The following is a 24,828-nucleotide window of genomic DNA, read 5'->3' as shown; positions in this document are numbered from 1 at the left end:
TGAATATTCATTCGAGGGCTTATGACCCCGTTTATTTTATTACTGAATATTATTTTGAATATTCATTCGAGGGCTTATGACCCCGTTTATTTTATTATTGAATATTATTTTGAATATTCATTCAAGGGCTTATGACTCCGTTTATTTTATTACTGAATATTATTATTTGAATATTCATTCGAGGACTTATGACTCCGATTATTTACTAATTATTATTCTTTATTTTATTAAGGAATAATGTGTCGATAATCAAACTCACTTTTGATTATTTAAATAAAGATAGTACTTTCGTATAAGTATATCTTTGGTTATTTAATATTCATTACAAGTATAAGTTTTAAAACTTCTACTTCAATTATTTTTATAAAGATTATTCTTTATGAGGATATTATTTAAATAATAATATTCAGATATTTCCTAATATATCGGGACTGATTTATTTTAGTAAATCAGCATCACTCCAAACATTCCTAAAAATGTTTTGCGAGTCTTCAAAATGATTTTATAAGTTAGAGCAGATCCCAAAACTCATTTAATATTTAAGATCTTCCTTTCAAAGGGGATTTAAATATTCGCTCAAAACCTGAGGGATCCGGCTCTGTGGTGTGTTTTATATTCGCAACAAGGTTGCTATTTCGATAAAAGAGTTTTTGATTACTTACCCAACACTCAGGAAGTAAAATTCTTGGAACAAGTTAATCCATTAACAGGCATCGCCTGGGAAATATTGGTGAGTTTTCCTTTCCAACTAGATACGACTTATTGGTGGAGCTGTATCAACAAGTTTCTACTTGGGGAAAGGGGGGACGAGCTTTACGTTTCAGAGTCATGGATTTCATCTGAACTAGGAGTGGCGTAAGTGGTCGAGTAGCGCCGGCTCAGCCTTATTATATTGGCCCAAATGGCCCGGAAGTTCCGCTAAGACGGTCCATTCCTTAGGAGTCCAGTGTTCGGTTGACAAGTAAATCCGACAGGTTCTCCTCTACATGTAGAAAATGGTGGGGTTGCAGTACTACGACTGATCATCGTAAGTGGTCTTCCTGGCGCGGCAAACTCCCGTAATGAGTTCATCATCCAATTGGATATTTCTGCAACACTACCCAGAGCACTTCGATAGAAAGGCTACGGTTGGGCGATTGTTGAGTGTTGGCAGGGTCAAGTTTTCAAAATGATATTTGCATCAAATGAAGTATCTCATAACTTCATTTTATTTTGATGATATTTTAAACATTGATTCTCTACAAGTTTTGTCTTGTAGCTTAATCTATGGGATGAACTATTTATACATTGAACGGTGGTAGTTCAAGTAGTATTCGGAAAAGATATAAGTATATTGGAGTATCTTGTAACTTCATCTTTTAAACTTATATCTAGTTAATGATTACCTTATGAATGACAAAGGTTTCATAAAAACGTTGAGACAAGGTTAGATATATAAGATCACCTTGCAACGATATTTTTATACAGTTATACACTGGAACTCTGTGTGTATTATGCATGGAAGAGGACTTCCAAGATTTTGAAAAGTATATATGTATATATACTGAATATTTTGCGACTTCATCGCATTAAGATATCAGCTTGGTTCATTTCTTCTTGACCTAGACTTTCATGAGTACTATGAGAATGCTCATATATTGTTAATTATTATACATATTATTTCGGTGGGCTTGTTGCTCACCCTTGCTTTCTTCTTTCATCACACAACATCAGATAGACAAGATGAACAGGACCAAGCTCCCAATTCATGAGCGGATAGGAAATGTTCCGCAGTTTACTATAGGCGTTGATGTCGCTGTAACTGAGGTAGGAACTACCAATAGGCTAGGCTTTCAACTTTTGATGTACCAGACTTATGTATCTTTATTAATTGTAATAATGGCAAAGAAATGTAAATTTATTCTGAAACCCTTTTAAGGTGTAATGGCATATTATTTTGGAATAAAATGACTCGTGTTATTTTTGGATATTCATCTCTGAGACTATAACTTATGGTGTGTGTGTTTATTGTGGTGTCACAGTACAGAGTAGTTGATTGTTTATTAAGATTGAGTGTTATTAAGGGAAATGGAACTCGTGACAACCCGGATCCCCGACCCCGGATTTGGGGGTGTTACAAAAACAATAGAAGATATGCATAAGCAATATCGCTTTATATAAAAGACTTCTCATATTACTATGATAAAACATATAAAGACGGAGTAATCAAAAGTATACTTGATATATAATTCTATTTCTCAAAGTCAAGTATACATATTTAGTTTTAATATTCTTATTTGAATATTATATTATCTTGTGGGCTAGTACCGTAACATACTAGTTCAACCCATCTTTTCTCCATATGTTTTGTTTTGTGGATTATCTTATTAGTTTTATAGTGAGGTGAAGTGACGTGAGATGATTCTTGTTCTAAAACCTAAGTCATATACGTACTAACGAGGAGTTAGTAGTATTTGCACCGTGAAGAAAAGAAAAGACCCAATACTGGATCATTAAGATCCAAGAACGACAAAATCTAAGGAAGCCAAGTCTACACAAGGGTTCTACATCAACTTTGAAGAAATAGTGGGGAGTTATTGTCTAAGCTAAGTTGTGTAGGTATTACATTTATTTTGAGGTGGTAACCCGGGTGTTATGCACCAAGACAAATATTTGTAAGGGTGTAAAGATTTCTCCGTCTACTAAAGGAGCGAGTTTATTATAAGGGAAAATCCCGAGTCCGGGAGAGGAGCTCGGGGACTGGACATAGGGGTGAGTGAATCTATTTGAGGTTGCGCCATCGTAAACCAGGATAAAATCTCCGTATGGTATTTTCTTTCCTTGCACTTTATTTTCCGCGCATATAATATGCATAACTACTCGGTAAACATTTTAAAATACTATAATAATTTTTAAATTTGTAATTAAGCTATTCAACTCCCCTTCTAGCTTAATATAGCCCTCTTACGGGACCTAACACATTTGAAAAATACAGTTTTAACTGTCTATGACTGAAATAAAAGACTGAAATACTAGTTTTAAAATATGTCTTCACCATAAATTTAAGATTTGCATTATTAATTTTGAGGTCTTGGTAGATAACCAATATTCAAGAGAAGACTGGATGAGCTGTTTTGGGTGTATTTGTGCAAATGTTTTCAGATTTGATGAGTTTGGGTTGTGATTCTTCATTAACAAGCATCACATCAATCTGAATTTATGAAAGGCATTGTCTCAAGAAATGAGATGCCTCTTGTTCTAAAATGAACAGTTGTACTCACAGGAGGAATGATTCAGAATCAAGGCATTCCTGTTGTTGTGTGGATGTGTTCTTCATTGTATACTAGAGGGGATTTGAATGTATCTTCCACTTACATAACATTCTCAAACCCTGCTTCCCTTTGGGAGGGACCACCACTAATGTGGATTTTCCAACTTGATAAATTTAGTCAGTTGAACTTATTGTCTCAATACTTCAGTGAAGTATATCATAGACAATAGTTATGAGGGTTATTGTTCAGTTAAACTGAACCTCCATTTGAATAGGAGCGGATTTGATAGATTTCCCCTCAGAAATATCATTCTCAAACCATGTAGCCATTGCAGGTCTACTTACACCTAAAATGTGCTAGATATTTAAGGTCTTCACTAAAGAGTGATGAAATCCTTGATTTTGATGTGTATCATAAAGTTCTACCTCAACATGTAGCCTCTAGCCAAATCTAGATAGGGGTTCCGAGTTAGAAAGTACAATGCAAGCAATGTGTTTTATGAATGCTTGGCTTAACAATGAACCTGATTTATTGCTAATTTTAATGCAAGCAATCTCAAACAAGCTGAGCTCCTTGATTACAAAGAAATTATTGATCTTTAAAGAAGGTTTTAGTTAGAATTGAGTCTTGGCAACATTTTTTGAAGGAAAGAAAATGTTTCAAGTGATGAGCTTCTCAATTACAAATAACTACTTCACATTGAACTCCATTGGCTTGTGAGGTGATTCTTTAAGGGAAGTTCACATAATTATTCAAGACTCTAGTATCTTTGAGAAAGATAACTAGGCGATGCACTCAAGAATTACAGGACAATTGTATTGTCTCAGAGAGGCTTCTCTGTTACTCAACTCACATGATTTATTTTTTCTAACTATTTTCTTTGTAATTCAATCACTTATGTTTTGGAAATTAAAATCAGAAGGTGGTTAAAACTTGTGGGATCCCTTAAAGTTACTCATTTAAGGTCAAGTTATTTACTTCTAGGTAACATAAGAGATAGTTGTTTGTTCAAATTCTTAAACAAGATTGAACTGATGAAATAGTGCTAATTGTCAAACTCATTGCGATAGCTGTATGATTGTGACAATATTCAAGATATGAGCATTAATCTCTTAATTTATCACATCAAGAAATGATACTAAGTAAGATATACCAAGTAGATTAAGGTAATCATACTAAATTGGGTTATTTATCATTTCTAAAAATTAATCAAATGAATAGAGATTGATTACTATCAATTTAGCAATTTATTATGATCGTGTCATGCATTCTAAATAAGGTAAATTACCTAGATTAAGAAAATAGAAAAAATTAGTCTAGTAAATACCATGATTACACATATATCTAGATTAGATAGAAAATAATATTCGATCATACACTAGAGAGTTTTCGACAAGCACACAAGACTAACAAGAAGAAGATTTATATTGATTTTAAGACATATCAGTACACTAGATTTAAGACTAAGTAAATACTAAGTAAAGATTAATGAAGTTCTAATCTATTAGTCTTTTTTCTTTGGCTCCGTATTCTTTCTGTTTTCCACATATAAAATGGCCAGATGGATGATACGCTCTTGCTCTTGCAACTTCTCTTTTTCCATTGCCCAAAGAATTTCAAAGTTGAGTACCAGAAAGAGAAGTTCTCTTTTATGTTCTCTACTGAAAGTTTTTGAAATGGGTTCTGGAATGTTGGTCACATGATATATGATATTATTGACCTTAACAAGATGTTTAGAGTAGTTGATTTGAATAGCCATTTGGTTCAAGGTTGAGATGATCCTTGGTGATGGAAAGAGAAAGTGAATGTTTGAGTAGTATAAGAACTTGAAGGATGAATGATCTTTGAAGAGAGATGAAAGGGAGAGTGAAGGGTCGGTTGAACATATAGGAAAAGTATAACCATTTTAAGAGGAAGTAAAATGATTATTTTTGTCCATAACACAGAGACATAGATAAGTAGCGGCTATGCTAGCACGTAAAACAATTTTAACCAAAGCATGCAGGCATATTTATCTAGACTCTCTCTCCTAACCTCATCATAAACCAGTGGTAAAATATGTTGTTAAAGAGAAAGACGTTTTTTTTGCTACCCGAGTGTGAGATATTAAAATCTTGATTCACAAATCTCATAGAGTACTTTTCTAACAAGTTATTTCCACTTTTCTTTTCTCTTCTTGATCAGTTGTCAATTCTTGCATCATCTTCTTAATCATTTTTCCAATCCATACGATAGTGAAAATTTTGTACAAATTTATGAGATTTATCAAGATGATTTCCGATTTGTACTGAAAATTACTTCACTAAGGTGGCAAAAATTTCAAGGCCTCTTATCCAATAACGTGATTCATAGCAGATTTCTTGAGTATAATGTATCTTAAAGATTCAAAATTCATTATATTATAGAATCTGAATAATTCATGTTATTTTCTCGAGAAGATAAACCTTGAGAAATTCCATTATACAATTATATGATTAGAGATCAATCGGGAATATGAAGACATATTATAAGAGGATAACTAATTCACACTACTTATTTTCAAACACAATTCATTGTTAATCTTATAATATAAATAAATATATCTTATGATTTCCCAATGATTGAAAGATGATTCGTGTGTCTTGCTGCACTGATTTCTAGGTTATAATCTCGTTCAACCACTGGCAAGGTAGTGAGACAAATCAACAAAGAAATTCTTAAACTTGTTCCAAATTTATGACATTGAATCTTAAATAAGACACAGTCATAAACAAGTTCAGTAAGATTTTCACTTCTAGAATATGAGCAAATTCATGAGTGAAATCTTTACTGTTATAGACAAACTTTTTTGGTAAATGTTGTTAAATTATGTGTGAAGATTTTAAGTAACAGCTCATAAGCATATATTCACGAAATTAATATTCATCTATAACTCAACTAATTAGAAAGTCTGTCACACCATGGAACACACTTAATAGACTCGATATCAGTATTTATTGGTTCCAGAATAAGCACTGGTATATCAATAATCATTTTTACCAACACTTATCAGTTTTAATACTTAATAAGTTTTGATACATGAATAATGCTGCAAATGACAATATTACAACTTATTTTCAAAATACAGAGTTTGGTGAGGACTCTGCATCTATGAAGTTATGTTGAGTTATCTACTCATAGCCATTGATGAGCAAGTATATCGATGCTAAGAACTAACAGTTGATATACTAATATTATCAATTGCTAGATATCGTAGACTCCAAATATTCATTTTGACTGTCAACGGTTAGAATTATCCATTAATAGTCACTGCAAATAAAATCAAACTCATTATTATGCTAAAGTTAGCATATTGACTTTTTGTATATAAATTTTATGATTATCATCCAGCTTCAGTGTCTTCACTCACATTAGTAGAGATTGACACATTTTAAGCTTCATTGCAGATTCAATAGTTTAGTTTGTCTTTTAGATGGTGACAACTGCTTGTCGCTTCATTTATGTCAATTTGTACACTGCACAAACTACATCTTGACATCTAGTTAGATCAAACTCATAGTCTTAAAATCATCAATTTTCAATAATTGGTGATCTATTAAGATATCTGAATATTTTTTTAAGGGCTTCTGAGTAGGAAAAATATTGGAAACAAGCTAGGAAATAAGCACATAAATATGTGATAAATATAATCTTTGATCTACTGTGAGTTTAAATATAAAGAGAACCAACTCAGTTCATATATCTTGAAATATTTAAAAAAGCACACATTCCAGTTATGAAAGAGTTAGCATAAATGATTTTGCAGATGTATAATCAATTAGGTCAAACATCTAAAGATAGACAAACATACACAGTGTTTGACTTAAACAGATTTCATCACCCACTTCATTTTCTTTAAAATTAAGAGAATAAGTGAGCCCACTTATCATACTCATTTTATATTTAATTTTAACAAGATTTTGATACACCCTTTTAAAAGTCATCAAAAGTAGATTTAAGGATTATATTATTCACACTAAAATAGAATTATTCTAGATGAAATCTATTTCTATCAGAGAAAAGTTTAGGCATTTGTACCTCTGAAGAAATGGCTCATGGATAAATGTTGACAATAGCAGTCGTACCAGGCTCTAGATAATTATGTTTGTTCACACATTGCTTTTAGAAGCTATTCCTCATGATTTATCTTCCCTGAGTCATCCAGATCCTAAAATTACAGAAGCTTCTTCCTTAAAATCTTCAGTTAGGAAAGCACTTCAGGTTTCACCCTGGTAGTTTTGAGAGATGGCATGTGCTGAGTAGACATGAAAGATCTAGATTTCTTCTTTCTTTGTCATCACTGGGACTTTTCACTATCAATCTTTTCTTCCGACAGATAGTCTTCAGCTGATTTTAAATTAATTCTTTGAAGTCATGCATCTACCTTGTTTCTGAGTGCTCAAAATATCCCTCTGGCGATCTTGTCTTCTGATCTAGGCACCAGCTTCTTGACTTTGTTTGTCTCAAGTTAATTTGACAGTTACTACTTGAGTTCAATTCAAATTGATTCCAGAAGAATTTCTTCCACTTTCTTGAGATATCATTTGAGAAAAGAGTTGTTGAGTAGGTATTCTTCTTGAAGTGGTTCCCATGGTTCCTTTACTGATAGATATCTCGCTAGAAGATAAAATGAAAAGGTGACTGATTGTCTCTTCCTTTTATAAAAAAATTTTGTTGTTGACAAAGAACCATTTCTGAACTGTAGATAGTCGTGTTTTCTTTAAAGTCCCTCTGAGTTGAATTATCCCATATTTTGTTGACTAATATCCCATAAATGGCTAGCTCTTTTTGATCAATGGCGGTCTTGATTAATTGATCAATGGCTATGTCATTTTGTTTTCCAACTGCTATATTCATATTTCTTGGATTAGCCATTGAAAACTTAGGCTTTATGAGCACATCATAGCCAACAACTTGTCAGTCAATTTTCTTATCTTCTCATTGAGACAATCTTCAAGATCATGATCTACCAATTATTGAGTCTTCTTGTTGTTAGATGCATCATGGATTAATTCCATAACAATTCTTCTTCTAACTATCAGACTGCAAATTGAATAGATTCTTCTTAATAAGAAAGTAGCTGAAGTTTCTTTTACTGCATCAAATTCAATATTGACATAAATCATTTCTTGATTCAAAATGAATTATCTGCGGCCAAAGTCATGAAGAAACCTCCAGATTGATATCTTTTCAGATGCTTGATTGAGCAAAGACAAATTCTGAGATGAGCTTGTGAAGCTTATGGTTTCCTTCTAGAGATATGTGATTTTCTTTGATTTTCCAAGTGTTTCTCTTCACGCATCACTGATTAATCTCTTGTTACTTTTAGTTGCTCCATTCTACTATGAAGTCCTTGAAATATAAAATTCAGGTGTTATTCCTTTCTTTGAGAAGAATTCCTTAGTGTCACTGATGTTAATCTTAATAACCCTCTATTTCAAGAGTTCCAAAAATATCCAAGTAAATGTTGAGATGACATAGGTGATCACAGTGAGGAATATCTCTAGATACAAGACATGATCTAATCCCATTGGATTCACATGTAGAAATTGCAGGTGGTTTCCAAAAACTGGCTTTGTCTTCTTTTTCTTGCACATAATGTTCTTCTCCTTATCAGATTGATAAGTATCAAAAAGATCATTCTTGGGCATCTTCAATTATGATGGTTCTCCTATGCAACACCTCTTAATTGAAGAATTTTAGTGAAACAGCTTCTTATGATCTAGCCAATCTTCATCCTTATTTGTCTTACTGAGTAGACAAACCATTGATTCAGCATCGTTTGAGGTGAGATCATTTATATACACATTTCCTTTTATTTTTCCAGATAAAAGGACTTTATTATAATTCTTATTGATGACAACACAGGGTTCTTTGTCAAAAATGACTTTAGAGTCATTATCACATAGTTGGTTGACACTTAGCAAATTATGCTTGAGTCCCATAACTAGTGCTACATTATTTCCAAGTCAGATGAGCCATAATCCAAGGTGTGACCCTTGATGTTATCTAAACAAATAACTTTTGGGCTTGCTTCTTCTTCAGACTCGGTGAGCAGAAATGTATCCACAGTCATATGACATGAACAACCACTATATATGTACTAGACACTTTTTTCTTTTCTCTGCTCCCATCCAAAATTAATTCATCCTGATTTTGGTAACCAAATTTTCTCGGGATTCTTCTTGTCATGTGTTTTTCTTGCTCCACGACCAACTGATACCCTTATCTTGTCAGGATTGAGATCTACTTTAACTTTGGGTGTTGATCTATATTGCCCAGTAAAGAAAATTTTTTAAGGGGGGTTGGATACAATTAACTAACAAATCAATTTATTACAGAAGTAAATGAATAATAGTAATGAACAGATAAATCAAATAACAGTTTATATTGATATTTTATAAACTGTTACAAAACTCTCTCAAGAACAATATTCTTAAGAGCTGCTAGGTCATGAATAATACTCGAGTGAAGTGCATCACAAAATGATAACCTATTCCGTGTTTATATATTACACAGCTACCCAATCAATCCCTATCGATTGCAAGATATGTTACAGTGTAAATTATCTAGTTTCTATACATATCTAATCAACAACTATGATCCTATGAATCAACAGATTCTAATTTATCCTGTAGCTGTGACTTATCCAGTCATATCCTGACAGTCATCGTATCCTGATGCATATCCTGACTGTATCAGATCCTGACTATTAAAAAGCTCCTGACTGGCTTCACATCCTGACGACTCTGTCAGATCCTGACTCCATAGCAGATCATGATTTCTGGCATAGATAATTTTTAACAATCTCCCCCAATTTATGCTTCGCAGAATAAGCATAAATTCTAATAGTATAATCTTGTACCAGTTTTAGTTTTGAAAGTCTTATAAAATTTCTATGCATCTTCAGGGTTATCAATTATCACCTCATCTCTGTCAGGAATTACAGATCCTGACTAGTGCTTTTCCAGCAGGATTTGAGAATGAGTAATTGTTTTGGTTTTCACAGTCTTAGCACCATCCTTGGAGACATGAGTTGACTGGGTAGTTTGAGTTTTTGTCTGAATACCAGCTCTAGAATGAACTACCACAACATCAGAGGTCTTCTTTGCTTGTCTATCACCATCATTATCAGGATAGGAATTTTTCCTCAAAACTGATTTCGGTGCACATTTTGACTTTGGTACTACTATCTCCCCCTTTTTTGCATCTATACTTTGTAGAAGAGAGAGACTATCATCCAATTTGATATTTGATGCTGCTTGTTGTTCTTCATAAAAGGAATATATCCTAAGTCCAATCATGTATGAGGATTTAGGAATAACTTTTCAATAATCTGTTTTGATTTCATTGATATTAATAAAAGACTTGTTTTGTTTTTATTACGGGCTTTATCTATTTAAGTGTTTAAATAAGATATACCATAATTTAGAGTAAAGCTTTTTATGGATTATGATGAGATCATAATAGTGAGACCTAAAAGATGATAACTCTAAACTTAAATAGTTCCTGGTCATAGGATTACTAACTGGTAATTAATAATCCGCAAAGATCGGTACATACTATGCTTGCTTCATTATGAAGGATGTCTGTTCTCATAGACATTTGTGTGGTGACACTATAGCTAGTATGTAGGTGCTTATTATAGAATAAGTTCACTGAACATGACTCGCACAGCTGAACAACTGATGGAGTTCACTCACGTGTCAGCAGTTGTTCACATAGTGATAGTTGTACAAGTATCCTTAGACTTGAGGTCATCATAGTCATCTTGTGTACACTGAACTATGCTTTGGTTTAGTTCTTAGTCTCCAGGGACAATTATTAGGGCTCTACTTGGTATAGGAATTTGTACACGAAGATAGTGTATGATCAATATAGGATCTACCCCTTCCAGTGAAGGAAGTGAATGTTCAAGGCTGATCCACTTATGCTAGTTCAGGAATCTCTGGCCAGAGTGAATGAAATTAGAAAGGAGTTTCTAATTTGCATAGAACTACGCATAGTAAATGGTAAGCAAGTGATTGAATTAGATAGGCTTGACACGAGATCCATGCCTTGTATTTAATCGGGATATTGTAGGGTAGAAGGAGTTTATTGTACGGTAACTATTCACTGAATAGGTTCTTGGTATTCTAAGCAGTGAATTCATATTTTCCGGATAGTCGCGATATGCTGAGAAGTATCCCTCACGATGTAGAATAAATGTGATTAATTAATCAATCATATTTAATAAATTAGAGAATTTATATAAATAATAATAAAATAGTTTTATTATTATTTATTTCTACTACCGGCTTAATATTGAACCTACAGGGTCACACCATAAAAAGAGAATGATTTAATGGTGGAGGAAATAATTAATAATGGCTAATAATTATTTATTTATGAAATAAATAATTAATTGGCAAATTTAATAATTGATTAAATGAGATTTAATTGATTATAAATTAATTAAGAAAAGTTCTTAATATTATTAATTAAGGATTTAATTTTTGGAAATTAAATCAAGATAGAGAATTATTTCTAAAGTGTTTAGAAAAAAGATTAATAATTAAAAGGTGTTTTAATTATTAATGAGAATAATAAATGGGATAATAATAATAATATTTATGGGAAAATTTTAGCTGAAAATTTTGCCTATAAATACACTATTATAGACCCTATTTTTATTCGAACCCAAGAACCCCAAAACCCAAAAAGTTTTGAAAACCCAATTCTCTCCACCTCCTTCCTCCTCCTTAACATCGTTTTCTTGGTGGATACCGGTGGAGTGCTTCACACTTGAGGAGCAACTGCTAAGGATCTCTGATCGTTGTCTCCGAATTATTTTAAAGGTTAGATTCGATCCCTCGAATTTTTATTCATGATCTGTATGCTTTTATTTGGATTTTATGTGTGTAAAAAGTATTTTACCATGCCCCGCTGCGATTAAAATCCAACAATGGTATCAGAACATAGGTTGTATGCATATAGATCTGTGGTAAAAATTTCAGAATTTTATGTGCTTGTATGAATTAATTATGATTTTTACAAGTTATATCATGGATTAATTTTGTCTGATGAGAAATCGTTTCTCAGAATTATTTTGAATGTTGATCTGGGTTCTACAAGTGTTGTAGATCGTCTGGGTATTTTTTTCATAATTTTAGGATGTATAGATTTTTTATTATGAATTTTTGAAGTTCTTACAGTTAAATTCGTAATTAAATAAATCATATATATATATAAATTGTTTGTAAGTATGTATATATATCTGTACTACATCTGTGTGTTGTCTGTTGCTGCTGTTGGCATGAAGAAAGAAAGAAACAGAGAATGTCAGTACGGCGGCACAACAACCGAGGAGGAAAGCGGCGGTTGCTGAAAAAGAAAAAAAAAAGTAGGGGTGTCGCGCATTCCGGGAATGCGTTACACACCTGTGGCGCATTCACGGAATGCGTTACACCTTTTAATTGGTTAAAAGGGTTGTAACGCATCACCGGAATGCGTTACAGGTCTTGTAACGCGTTCCTGTAATGCGTTATAGCCCGACTGTTTATGTTTACATTAAAATTAATTTTCTGGGAGTTTCGTAACTCCGTTTTGGGCGTGCAATATACCGTTGGATTCGTTTTTCTGAGACGGATCTAATGGAGTGATCAATTTTAGTTTATATAAAAGTTTTGAACTGTTTATATTTCCATGAAGTGTTTTAAAGCTGTTTTTAACTGTTTTTACTGCTTTTAAATGCTTCATGTGATACATAGAGATGTATAATGCTTAGACCAATATGCTAGATGATGTAATATGCCTACCTTGATGTTTATTCATGTTGATATATGTGATATATGCTTAGTTTATCATGCGATGATAGATTTAGGTGAACTTGAATGAACATAAGGTGTTTGTTAGACAACCTAGTATAGTGAAATTGTTTCATAACCTTAATAACAATATTATGAATACAATCATGAGATTCTTGTGTTTGTGAAACACGTAATTGAATATGAATTTTTGATATGAGAGAAAGGATGATTCTGTCAACAACAGATTTCTATCTATAAGAAAGGGTTATTAAGTGACGCCTCTTGACAATGCTCCACCCGATCTGGGAATCATCTGATTATTGATTATTGATTTGAAATATTTAATTTAAAAGGAAGAATCTCTTTATAATATGATTATGATTGTAACGTAATATAATCCCTCTAAAATTAAATAATATCAAGTAGTAATTGGCCAATGATACAACGGGCTTGTGTTGGTCATAGCCTTCCAACATGATAGAAAAGTAGTTCTTATTTTTGAATCATTGTCGGTTCGTGCTACAGCCGAGGGCTTTGATTTCGAAATAAGAAATACTTGTCTATTACATAGAGATGTGTACATTGAATAAGAATCTAAAGGTCGGTACGTGCTACAGCCGCGGGCCTTTGGGGACTGATTCAACTGTACGGAATGTTGGGTTAGACTTGACTTAGAATATTGAGTTTGTCATGCCACAGCCGAGACTCAATTATTCAAGAGGCTAAAGTTTGATTAGGGAATAACATTAGATGTAATTGACAAGAGTTGTCTTCCTATTGAACATTACATGGCGGTTCGTGCTACAGCCGGGGTTGTGTAATGGAATGTAGGATCCCTATTCCCACTAGCATTATGAATGCTTAATTTTTCACGTAGGGGGTTGAATAAATTAGGTAAACTAGTGGGAGCCACTTATGAATAAAGACCCGATTCATATAGTGTTTTGAAATGAAATCAATTATTTGCTAAGTGTTGTTATGTGTTTATCATTTACAGATTTACTTTGTACATTATGTCTTCTGCACTATCACTTAGGAGCATACTGGATGCTCACAAATTGACTGGTCCTAATTATGCTGACTGGCTTCGAAACTTGAGAATTGTTCTCAGGATTGAGAAGCTGGAATACGTGATTGACTCACCTAAGCCTACTGAACCTGCTAGTGATGCACATAATGATGAACATGTTGTGACGCCCTCAATCTCGGGGTTAGGAAATGAGGACTCACACACCTCTATTCTAATAATTAAATATGCATAAACCCCGATTAACTACTAACAGGATCAACAAGATAAAGTATGAGACAAGATTACAACTACCAATCATAAAATATCACTTACAAACCCAAAATATTAATAAATGATCAATATCGATTCCGGCTGGGAACCGACAGATAACCCATTGAATCTATAAACACATCTTACTAGGCGCGAGCTCACTCATAATCTGTACTACCTGCTCTGGAAACTGGAAGCCCTCAAACGGTAGGGACCACCAGGTACGCCCTTACGAGCAGTGCGCCTAAGCCTGGCCATCTTCTTGCTTAACTGCCATGGTTAGATTAAAACAAAACGAGTGAGTAAAAAACTCAGCAAGTAACTATACAGCAGTTCTACAATATCAATTCTCAATATACTTTGAACAAACTAGGGCATTCTACTTTAGCTAATCTAGGTGGCAGATTTCCATATATTTATTTTTGTTTTCTTTGGGATAAGGAAAGGGTATCCGAAGAATAGTTGGGCTTTCAAGAAACAAAGCTCAAAATAGGACAAAAGCCGACATTCATCACAATTCATTATAGGATCAAAATAGATCTTTCGATAGAGGAAAGCAACAGTATTTCAAGATATAGAATCATTCATATGGTCAACAATTTCAGGAATCAGGGTTCTGAGCTTTAAGCTCCACAATAACATAATCAACTCTTTTCAAAACATTATAAACCATTTTCATTTCCAAAAATCAATTTACTGAATAAAAGTTTCAGTTCCCCCCCTTTTTTTTTAAATAATCATTTAGAACCCTTGATTGGATCACTTATCTTTCCATTTCATTATATACGGGTGATCAGCCCGTATCGACCTCCATTCCGGTCTTTAAGGTACCATTCAGCATAATTTCAGCCTTAAATTGGACTAGTCCCACTAGCCTCTTACCATGACTGGACTAGTCCCACTAGCCTCTTACGTCACAATCCAATCCATTAGGAATTCATTTGGAAAACCTTGAGTTGGAAAACAATAGGTTTTCTAAAATTCATTTTATCATTACCAAGCCTTTGAAATCATTCGGACTCTTTCAAGTCGAAACTCATTCTTAATTCAGATTTTTAAAGAAATAAAGTTCAGGGATTGAATCAAAGATACGCAAGGAACAATTCTCAAGAATTCTGTAGCAAGGATAATAAGGTACTAAATTTGAAGGATCAGTAATAGCTTAGGGATCATTAGGGTGATCAAGAGAAACATGGTATCATTAACAGAGTTATCCAAGATAATTTAAAGGTTCAATATGATCATGGCTTTATAGGAAACTTAAATAGAAAGGCAGATTATCAACGGGTGAAATCAATAGGATTATCAATAACAGGTTATCAAGAACAAAGGGTACTTCAAATCAATATCAGGGTTTCATAAAGCAAGGGTTTCATACTTTAACAGTTCAATACTCTACATGGTATGAATAACATTTCCTTTATAATCATTTACACAAGTAATCAGAGTTACTTGCCTGAAATTGCTTTCCTGAGGGTTGAACTACTGCCACCTAGTATACTTTTCCCTTTCCTAGCCCGAATGCCCTCACGCTCCGAATCTACAATAAAAACCAAAAATCTTAATGAGATTCCCAACTCTCGTTCCCGGAACGATCTCTCTATACGATAACTCGATTATATCTTTGACTCGAGCATACGAATATAGCTTATACAAATAAGCACACAACACATAGCACATAGCACAATCCTTTCTCATAGTTTTTATATCCTTATATTCCTAGCAATCAAAGCATACTCGCTTGACCTAGGCTATTTCTCAAATCACACTAACACGACTCTTTTACGAGTACTAGACCCATTTACAACCAAACATTTACGTGCATATTATCACTTATATCAATCGACTTAATTCCCTTTTCTTTTATTCCTTAATTCGAACCAAACAACAATCCAATCAAGCAGAATCAAAGATTTTCACATATAAACACTCAATCATTCTTTCAAGTTTTGACCTTTATTTCTTATGGCCTATTCGGCCTTAACACTTATCACAATCAAGAATCAAACATGCAAAGCCCTTATTTTGACATGCATCAAGTATATCATCCCAAGCTAGTTTAATTTCATTTTTACAACTCGTTTAAACTCATAATTCAATCATAATCATGGATGATCACTCAATTTAACATTTAATCCTCTTTTGATCATAAGACCCATTCAGGTTTTCTATAAATCAAACATGCAAGAATAGATTTTGACATGCAAGGTTATATACCACATTTCTCTCTTGTTTTAATCCCCTATTAAATCATTTCATTCATTAAGTCACCAAACCATGCACTACTTAGTGATTTCAACTTAATCAATCCATCAAATCAACATGCATACAATTAATTACCAAATTATCCCCTTTTTAGTTTATTCTCCATTTGGCAAGAATCTAATTCACAACTCAAGGATTAAACATTAACATGCACAACTTGATCTTCTTTAAATTAACATGCAATCATTCTCTAGGTTTTATAAACTTAGTGTTCACCAAGATTAACTCACAAAAATCAATTTACTTTCTTATTATCATAAAATTCGAACCTATACTTAGCATGCAACAAGAATTCATTCCTTATTAATCAAATCACAATCCATCATTACTTTAAACAAGTTTTACTCAAATCAAGCCACTTTAAAGATTAAAACCATTCGACCTTATTCAAAAACAAAACATGCAACTTAATATTCTTACTCCTTGAATCACAAATCATCCTAATTCTTAACATCAATTCATTAAATCATGCAATTAACCACAATCAACTTGATTTCTTTAAAATTATAATGGCCATTCGGCCTTTTTCAATCAAAACACCACATGAAAACATAAAGAATTGATCTTAAGGTTCTAGAGCTCAGTTTTTAACATCATAGCTCACCACCGGTTCACCGGAGTTCATCACCGGTGGCGGTGGCATCTCAGTGGTGCCCTCATTCGAGGGTGTCCAACCATGAGCCCCCGATTTCTTAACCAAAACCAATGCAACAACACCACATGCAATCTAATTTCAGCACGTTAATCACAGAACATGAACTAATCAAGCAAGCCCTCGGTTCTTGGCTTGAAACCGAATCCAAAACACACACACTTCGGCATGCAAGCACCAATACACACATGCACATACATCTACCTACACATAAGTGTTTATCATGAAGAATTAAGGATGATTGATGAGTTTGATCAAGGAAAAAGGAAGGATACCAAGAGAAATTGAAGAGAGAGCCGAGAGAGTTGTTCGAGTGAGAGAGAGAGAGTGAAAGAAAAAGAGGAGAGAAAAGAGTGAGTGCACGGCAAGAAGAAGAAAATGGGGGGGGGGAAGGAGTGTTTTATACTCCACCAAATAAGGGTAAAATAGTAATCTACTAACCCCTTTTTAATTTGCATTTTGTTTCTCTTTTTACTCAAATGTAATGAAATCCAAAGTAAAAATATTTCTCTCGCGGAAAGTCAAGAATTATTGAAAATGACATTTTTAACGCGTAGGCCTCGAAATTAGCTTTTTATCCATTACTCATAGTAAGAATTTGAGCGAGCGGTTGATTTTATATGAATTTCGCAAACTCGCTTTAATAAATACCTTTTCCACATAAAATCGATTTAAAAATGCAAAGATCAACAATTAAATTCACTTATCATTTTTAAAAAGTCTCTAAGACCTCTACGAAGATAACAGAACAAATCCCATGTTTTTATCCATCTCAGATGATTTTATAAAAATGCACGAAGGTTAATTAAACCTTTACTTAAATCATATAATTCCTTTAAAATTCACAAAATTGACACAGAACATATAGTCATGCACACAGTCAAGCAATCACATGCATATAGTCACATAACGACTCAGGTCTGATCATAGAATATATCACTCTTAAATCTTTATCCTCTTTTACGCGTACCGGGTCACGTTCAGCCTGACGGCCCGACGCTCAGCGTTTCGATTACGCTTCTCATTATCTTTGCCAATCAACACGTCTCTTAAGACAAAATACTTTATTCATTCACTTCACATATAATTCACATTTTATATTATTTAATTTTCATACTAGGACGGGTTCCGTTCTACCTAACGGCCCGAAACCACAGCTCGACTTCTAAGCTGACTCTTTAAATTGGAACGTTTTTATCCACGCTCCTTAACTCTAGTATACAGATAAGAAAAATAATCACCACTTAATCACATAATCTCATCACATAACACATACTTTACTTTCTTAATTACGACGCAAAATTCTCGGTTGTTACACATGTTGTGTATCGTAAGTGGATAGATGATGCAAATGTTGCTCAATGCATCATGCTAGCTTCCTTGAACATTGAGCTACAGAAGCAACATGAGCATATGGATGCTCACACTATCCTAATGCATCTACAAGAGTTGTATGATGTGGCGGGGAGGACAGCTCGATATGAGATATCGAAGGAGCTGTTCGGTTGTAGGATGTCTGAGGGATCATCTGTGAATGACCATGTACTTAAGATGATCAATTTGATTGAACGTCTTGGACAACTTGGTTTTGCCATGGATGGGGAGCTGAGCCAAGACTTGGTCTTGCAATCGCTTCCGAGTTCGTTCTCGCAGTTTGTTGTGAACTTTCACATGAATAAGTTGGATGTCAGCCTGCCTGAACTCCACAACATGTTGAAGACCGCGGAATCGAATTTTACCCCTAAGAAGAGTTCTGTTCTTCTAATTGGTGAAGGTTCCAATCCTAAGAAAAGGAAGAGGAACTCTTCCAAGAAGAAGAAAGTAGGTGAAGAAAAGCCGGTTCCACCAATAGCTGAAGACCCCAAGAGCAAAGTTGTTTGCTTTCACTGTAACAAGGTGGGGCACTGGAAGAGGAACTGCAAGGTTTACCTTGCAGAATTGAAGAAGAAGAAGGGTAGTGAGACTACCGCTTCTGATTCAGGTATGTTCATGATAGAAGTAAATATGTCATTAAATCAAATTTCTACTTGGGTATTAGATACCGCATGTGGTTCTCAAATTTGCAATTTATTGCAGGGACCAAGGAGAAGTAGGACTCTTGAGGAAGAGGAGGTGATTCTACTGATGGGAAATGGAGCAAGAGTTGCTGCTGAAGATGTAGAATCATTTCATTTACATATGCCTATGGGCAAGACTATTGTTTTAAATAATTGTTATTTTGTTCCCTCGATTGTGAGGAATATTATTCCCATGTTAGACTTGGCTGGATTATCATTTATTATTGAGAATAATGAATGTTCTATTCTTAGAGATAATATTCTTTATGGACGTGGTGCTTTAAATAATGGTCTGTATATATGTGACATAATTTACTTCAGATTGAACAAACTAATAAAAGAAAAGGGATGATGAAAATCTCACTTTATAGTGGCACTGCAGTCTCCATTTAGTAGACATGGAGAGAGGACTGCAAATTTGCTAGGAATGGTACACACAGATGTATGTGGACCAATGTCTAAGCAAGCCATGGGTGGATTTTCATACTTCATTACTTTTATAGATGATAGATCTAGATTCGGATATGTGTTTGATGAAACACAAGTCTGAGGCCTTTGAAAAGTTCAAAGAGTATAAGTATGAAGTGGAGAAACAAACCAAACATAGTATTATAATTCTTTGATTAGATCGAGGTGGTGAATACTTTAATGAAGTGTTTCTAGATTATCTCAAAGTAAATGGTATAGTCTCCCATTGGACTCCTCCAGATTGGTATCTGAAAGGAGAAATCGAACTTTGTTAGACATAGTTCGGTCCATGATGAGCTATGCAAATCTTCCAGTATTCCTCTGGGGTGATGCATTGGAAACCTCAGCATATTTACTGAATAAGGTGCCTTCCAAATCTGTTCCTCAAAATCCGTATGAGATATGGAAAGTAAGGAAACCGAATCTTAAACACGTTAAGATTTGGGGATGTCCAGCTTATGTCAAGTAAGTTGACCCAGATAAGCTGGAATATCGATCCGTAAAATGTAGTTTTGTGGGATATCCTAAAGAGACTTTAGGATATTACTTTTACACCGATCATCGGGTGTTTGTCTCCAGACATGCTACCTTCTTGGAAAAGGAGTTTATCCTTGAAGGAAATAGTGGGAGCAAAATTGAATTTGATGAAATTCAAGAAGCACAAACTACTACGGATCAAGTGAAAACAACTGTTCTGACTGAACAACCTTTTGTGGAACAGCCCATTCATAGAACAGGGAGAGTGTCTCGCCAACCTGAGAGGTAATATGGCCTTGTCATTGAGAATGACAATGAGTTATCGATCATTGATGATGACGACCCTGTGACCTATAATGAGGCTATGAGTAGTGTTGACTCAGAGAAATGACATAGTGCCATGAAATCCAGAATGGAATCTATGTATACGGTATACAAAAGATAGATTATAGCAGATGGCCAGGTGGAGACCTATAAGGCCAGGCTTGTGGCAAAAGGATTCAAACAAAGGCAATTGATTGACTTTGATGAAACCTTTTACCTGTAGCCCTGTTAAAATCAGTTCGGATTTTGCTTGCGATTGCTGCTTACTACGACTATGAGATATGGCATATAGCCAGATGGTTTTCTTTCCAAGGGAAATGAAAGCCTAGTGTGTAAGCTACTGCGAACCATATGTGGTTTAAAGCAAGCTTCTCGTAGATGGAACATTCGTTTTGATGAGACAATCAAAGAGTTAGATGAACCATGCGTCTACAAAAGGGTTAGTGGGAGCGCGGTAACATTTCTTATATTGTATTAAATTAGAGTTGACACACATAACAACATTTCTTTAAGTGTTTAAATAAGATATACCATAGTTTAGAGTAAAGCTTTTTACAGATTATGATGAGATCATAATAGTGAGACCTAAAAGATGATAACTCTAAACTTAAATAGTTTCTGGTCATAGGATTACTAACTGGTAATTAATAATCCGCAAAGATCGGTACATACTATGTTTGCTTCATTATGAAGGATGTCTGTTCTCATAGACATTTGTGTGGTGACACTATAGCTAGTATGCAGGTGCTTATTATAGAATAAGTTCACTGAACATGACTCGCACAGCTGAACAACTGATGGAGTTCACTCACGTGTCAGCAGTTGTTCACATAGTGATAGTTGTACAAGTATCCTTAGACTTGAGGTCATTATAGTCATCTTGTGTACACTGAACTATGCTTTGGTTTAGTTCTTAGTCTCCAGGGACAATTATTAGGGTTCTACCGGGTATAGGAATTTGTACACGAAGATAGTGTATGATCAATATAGGATCTACCCCTTGCAGTGAAGGAAGTGAATATTCAAGGCTGATCCACTTATGCTAGTTCAGGAATCTCTGGCCAGAGTGAATGAAATTAGAAAGGAGTTTCTAATTTGCATAGAACTACGCATAGTAAATGGTAAGCAAGTGATTGAATTAGATAGGCTTGACACGAGATCCATGTCTTGTATTTAATCGGGACATTGTAGGGTAGAAGGAGTTTATTGTACGGTAACTATTCACTGAATAGGTTCTTGGTATTCTAAGCAGTGAATTCATATTTTCCGGATAGTCGCGATATGCTGAGAAGTATCCCTCCCGATGTAGAATAAATGTGATTAATTAATTAATCATATTTAATAAATTAGAGAATTTATATAAATAATGATAAAATAGTTTTGTTATTATTTATTTCTACTACCGGCTTAATATTGAACCTACAGGGTCACACCATAAAAAGAGAATGATTTAATGGTGGAGGAAATAATTAATAATGGCTAATAATTATTTATTTATGAAATAAATAATTAATTGGCAAATTTAATAATTGATTAAATGAGATTTAATTGATTATAAATTAATTAAGAAAAGTTCTTAATATTATTAATTAAGAATTTAATTTTTGGAAATTAAATCAAGAGAGAGAATTATTTCTAAAGTGTTTAGAAAAAGGATTAATAATTAAAAGGTGTTTTAATTATTAATGAGAATAATAAATGGGATAATAATAATAATATTTATGGGAAAATTTCAGCTGAAAATTTTGCCTATAAATACACTATTATAGACCCTATTTTTATTCGAACCCAAGAACCCCAAAACCCAAAAAGTTTGGAAAACCCAATTCTCTCCACCTCCTTCCTCCTCCTTAACATCGTTTTCTTGGTGGATACCGGTGGAGTGCTTCACACTTGAGGAGCAACTGCTAAGGATCTCTGATCGTTGTCTCTGAATTATTTTAAAGGTTAGATTCGATCCCTCGAATTTTTATTCATGATCTGTATGCTTTTATTTGGATTTTATGTGTGTAAAAAGTGTTTTACCATGCCCCGCTGCGATTAAAATCCAACACTTCAATGGTAGCCAATCTCTCGGTCATAAGCACTTGCTTAGACTCCATGCTCAACATCCTTTTGACTAATTCATTGCTCTTATTTGTGCCTTTGATAGAGACTGAAAGATCTGTAACTTATTATTTCATATCACTATTTGCTTCCTCTAATGAATGGATAGAAGAATTCATGCCCTTGATCAATATAGTAGTGGCCTTAATAGAATTCTTAATGCAGGATTTGAGACCAAGTCAACAGCATGTTCAGCAATTGAATTTGCAGCCTCAAAAGAAATGCTTTCATGTGGCAACCTCCATGTGTAATTCCATTAATGGGATCTAAGACCATCCAAAGGAGCATGACCTGATAAAGATCCAAAGTTAGACATTTTAGATGCTTTCAATGCAGCTTTGAGTGCATTATCATCAGGATCATTATCACTGTCATCAAAATCATTATGCTTCAGAAACATCAGGAATAGAGTAAGGAATTGGATCAACTTTGCCTTTGAGCTTTAAATCAGGATTTGACTTATAAGGCCCAGTATCATGTGATGAACTTGAAATAAAATAACCAAAAATATTTAAATCTCTCTTTTCTTTTAAAGTGATCTCATCACTTCTCAAACATATATTACTATCAATAGTAATATTTATATGACTTTTATCACTCTTATCTACCTCTCCTTTTGCCAGTATAGGAGACTGCCTCTCAATATTTCTGTTTTTTTCTTGATCTTTTCTCACAAACTAACTAGAATGGCTCAACTCTAGAAATAGAAGAAATAAGAAGGGCAAAGAAGAGTGGTCTGTAGTCATATAAATAGAGGTATCTCTATAATCAGGTCTATTTATAATCATGCTATCAGATAAAGTAGATTGAGAAAGTAATGTACCTTTAGAGTGTAATTGTAATATCCGGGATATATCGTGTAATTTTTTTGCTATTAAATAATTATTATATGTGTTCAGTATCTATTCTGTGAATTAAATTGTTAAGTGTTATCTGTATTTGGATATTCAAAAATAATATTAATTGAGTATTTTAATTTTTATATGTCCAAAATAAAATATAGATAATTGTCATATCTTCCTAATTATTTTTAGGATGATTTATGAATTTATAAGAATCATATGAAATTTCTAAAATCTTTTTCCGGGTATTTAAAATCTATTTTATAAAAACGGGAACCAACCGACGTCATCCGTTATTACGTTTTTGGAACCCGAAACTCTTCCGAGAACTCCTTTCTAACCTAATTATAATATTCCGAGCATTTTCCATGTTTTGACTTTTTCGATCCGGCGTACGGTTTGTTCTGCGCGGGTCTCGGTGCCACATTTTCGATACAATATTCGTTTCGGTAAATCAATAAAACCCGTATTTTCGATAAACGGGAGATTTTTATTAAACTATCCAAATTATCACCTCGTAATACGTGTAACCAGGTACTGAGACCAAGACCGCAGTACAAATTGTACTGGTTTGGATAATTATCCCGAAAACCGATACCGTTTGGATCAGTTTTTATAAATAAACGTACCGTTTTATATCCGGAATGATCCAACGGGATACTAATTTTCCGTAATTATAAATAGCCTTTTTCCGTATTTTATTTCGTATTAAAATCATTTGTAGACAGATAATTATATAATTTTCAGAGAAAAACCCTAATTTCATAAACTGTTCTAAGAATCAAACAACAAAACGAAGGCGTTACCGATCTCTGTTTCCAAAGCTTTAGTAACCAAAATGAAGGATTTGAAGTGTTCTATCAGATTCTGAGCTTTGTTTTACTGCAGAAATCAAGGTTTATTTTCTATATTTTTATTTATTTTCGAATTAATTTTATTAAAAACATGAATTTTTGTTTGGATGATTGTTTGTATGATTTGATGATTGCATGTTGTAGAGCTTGTTTTCCTAATGATTTTGATATATTATACGTCTGATTTGGAGTTCTATAACATGTTCAAATTTGAGTTTAATTTTCGAATTTCAAAATTAGGGTTTATAACCCGTACGAATATTCTTAATTGAAATTTGGGGGTTTCTTATTCTGGAATAAATAGATGTTGTGGTATAGTGGACTGTGTTCTCTGTGAAATTTGCAATCCAGTCGTATAAGTTTAATGAATCAACGAGGTCTGTAGAGAAGGAAGTTGTGTTTTGTATATTTTCGAAGTTCGTCGGAAACTAGCAAACTTCACGGCCA

Source organism: Apium graveolens, chromosome 2, assembly GCF_009905375.1.
Source record: "Apium graveolens cultivar Ventura chromosome 2, ASM990537v1, whole genome shotgun sequence".
Taxonomy (NCBI): domain Eukaryota; kingdom Viridiplantae; phylum Streptophyta; class Magnoliopsida; order Apiales; family Apiaceae; genus Apium; species Apium graveolens.
Note: the sequence above shows the minus strand (reverse complement) of the source record.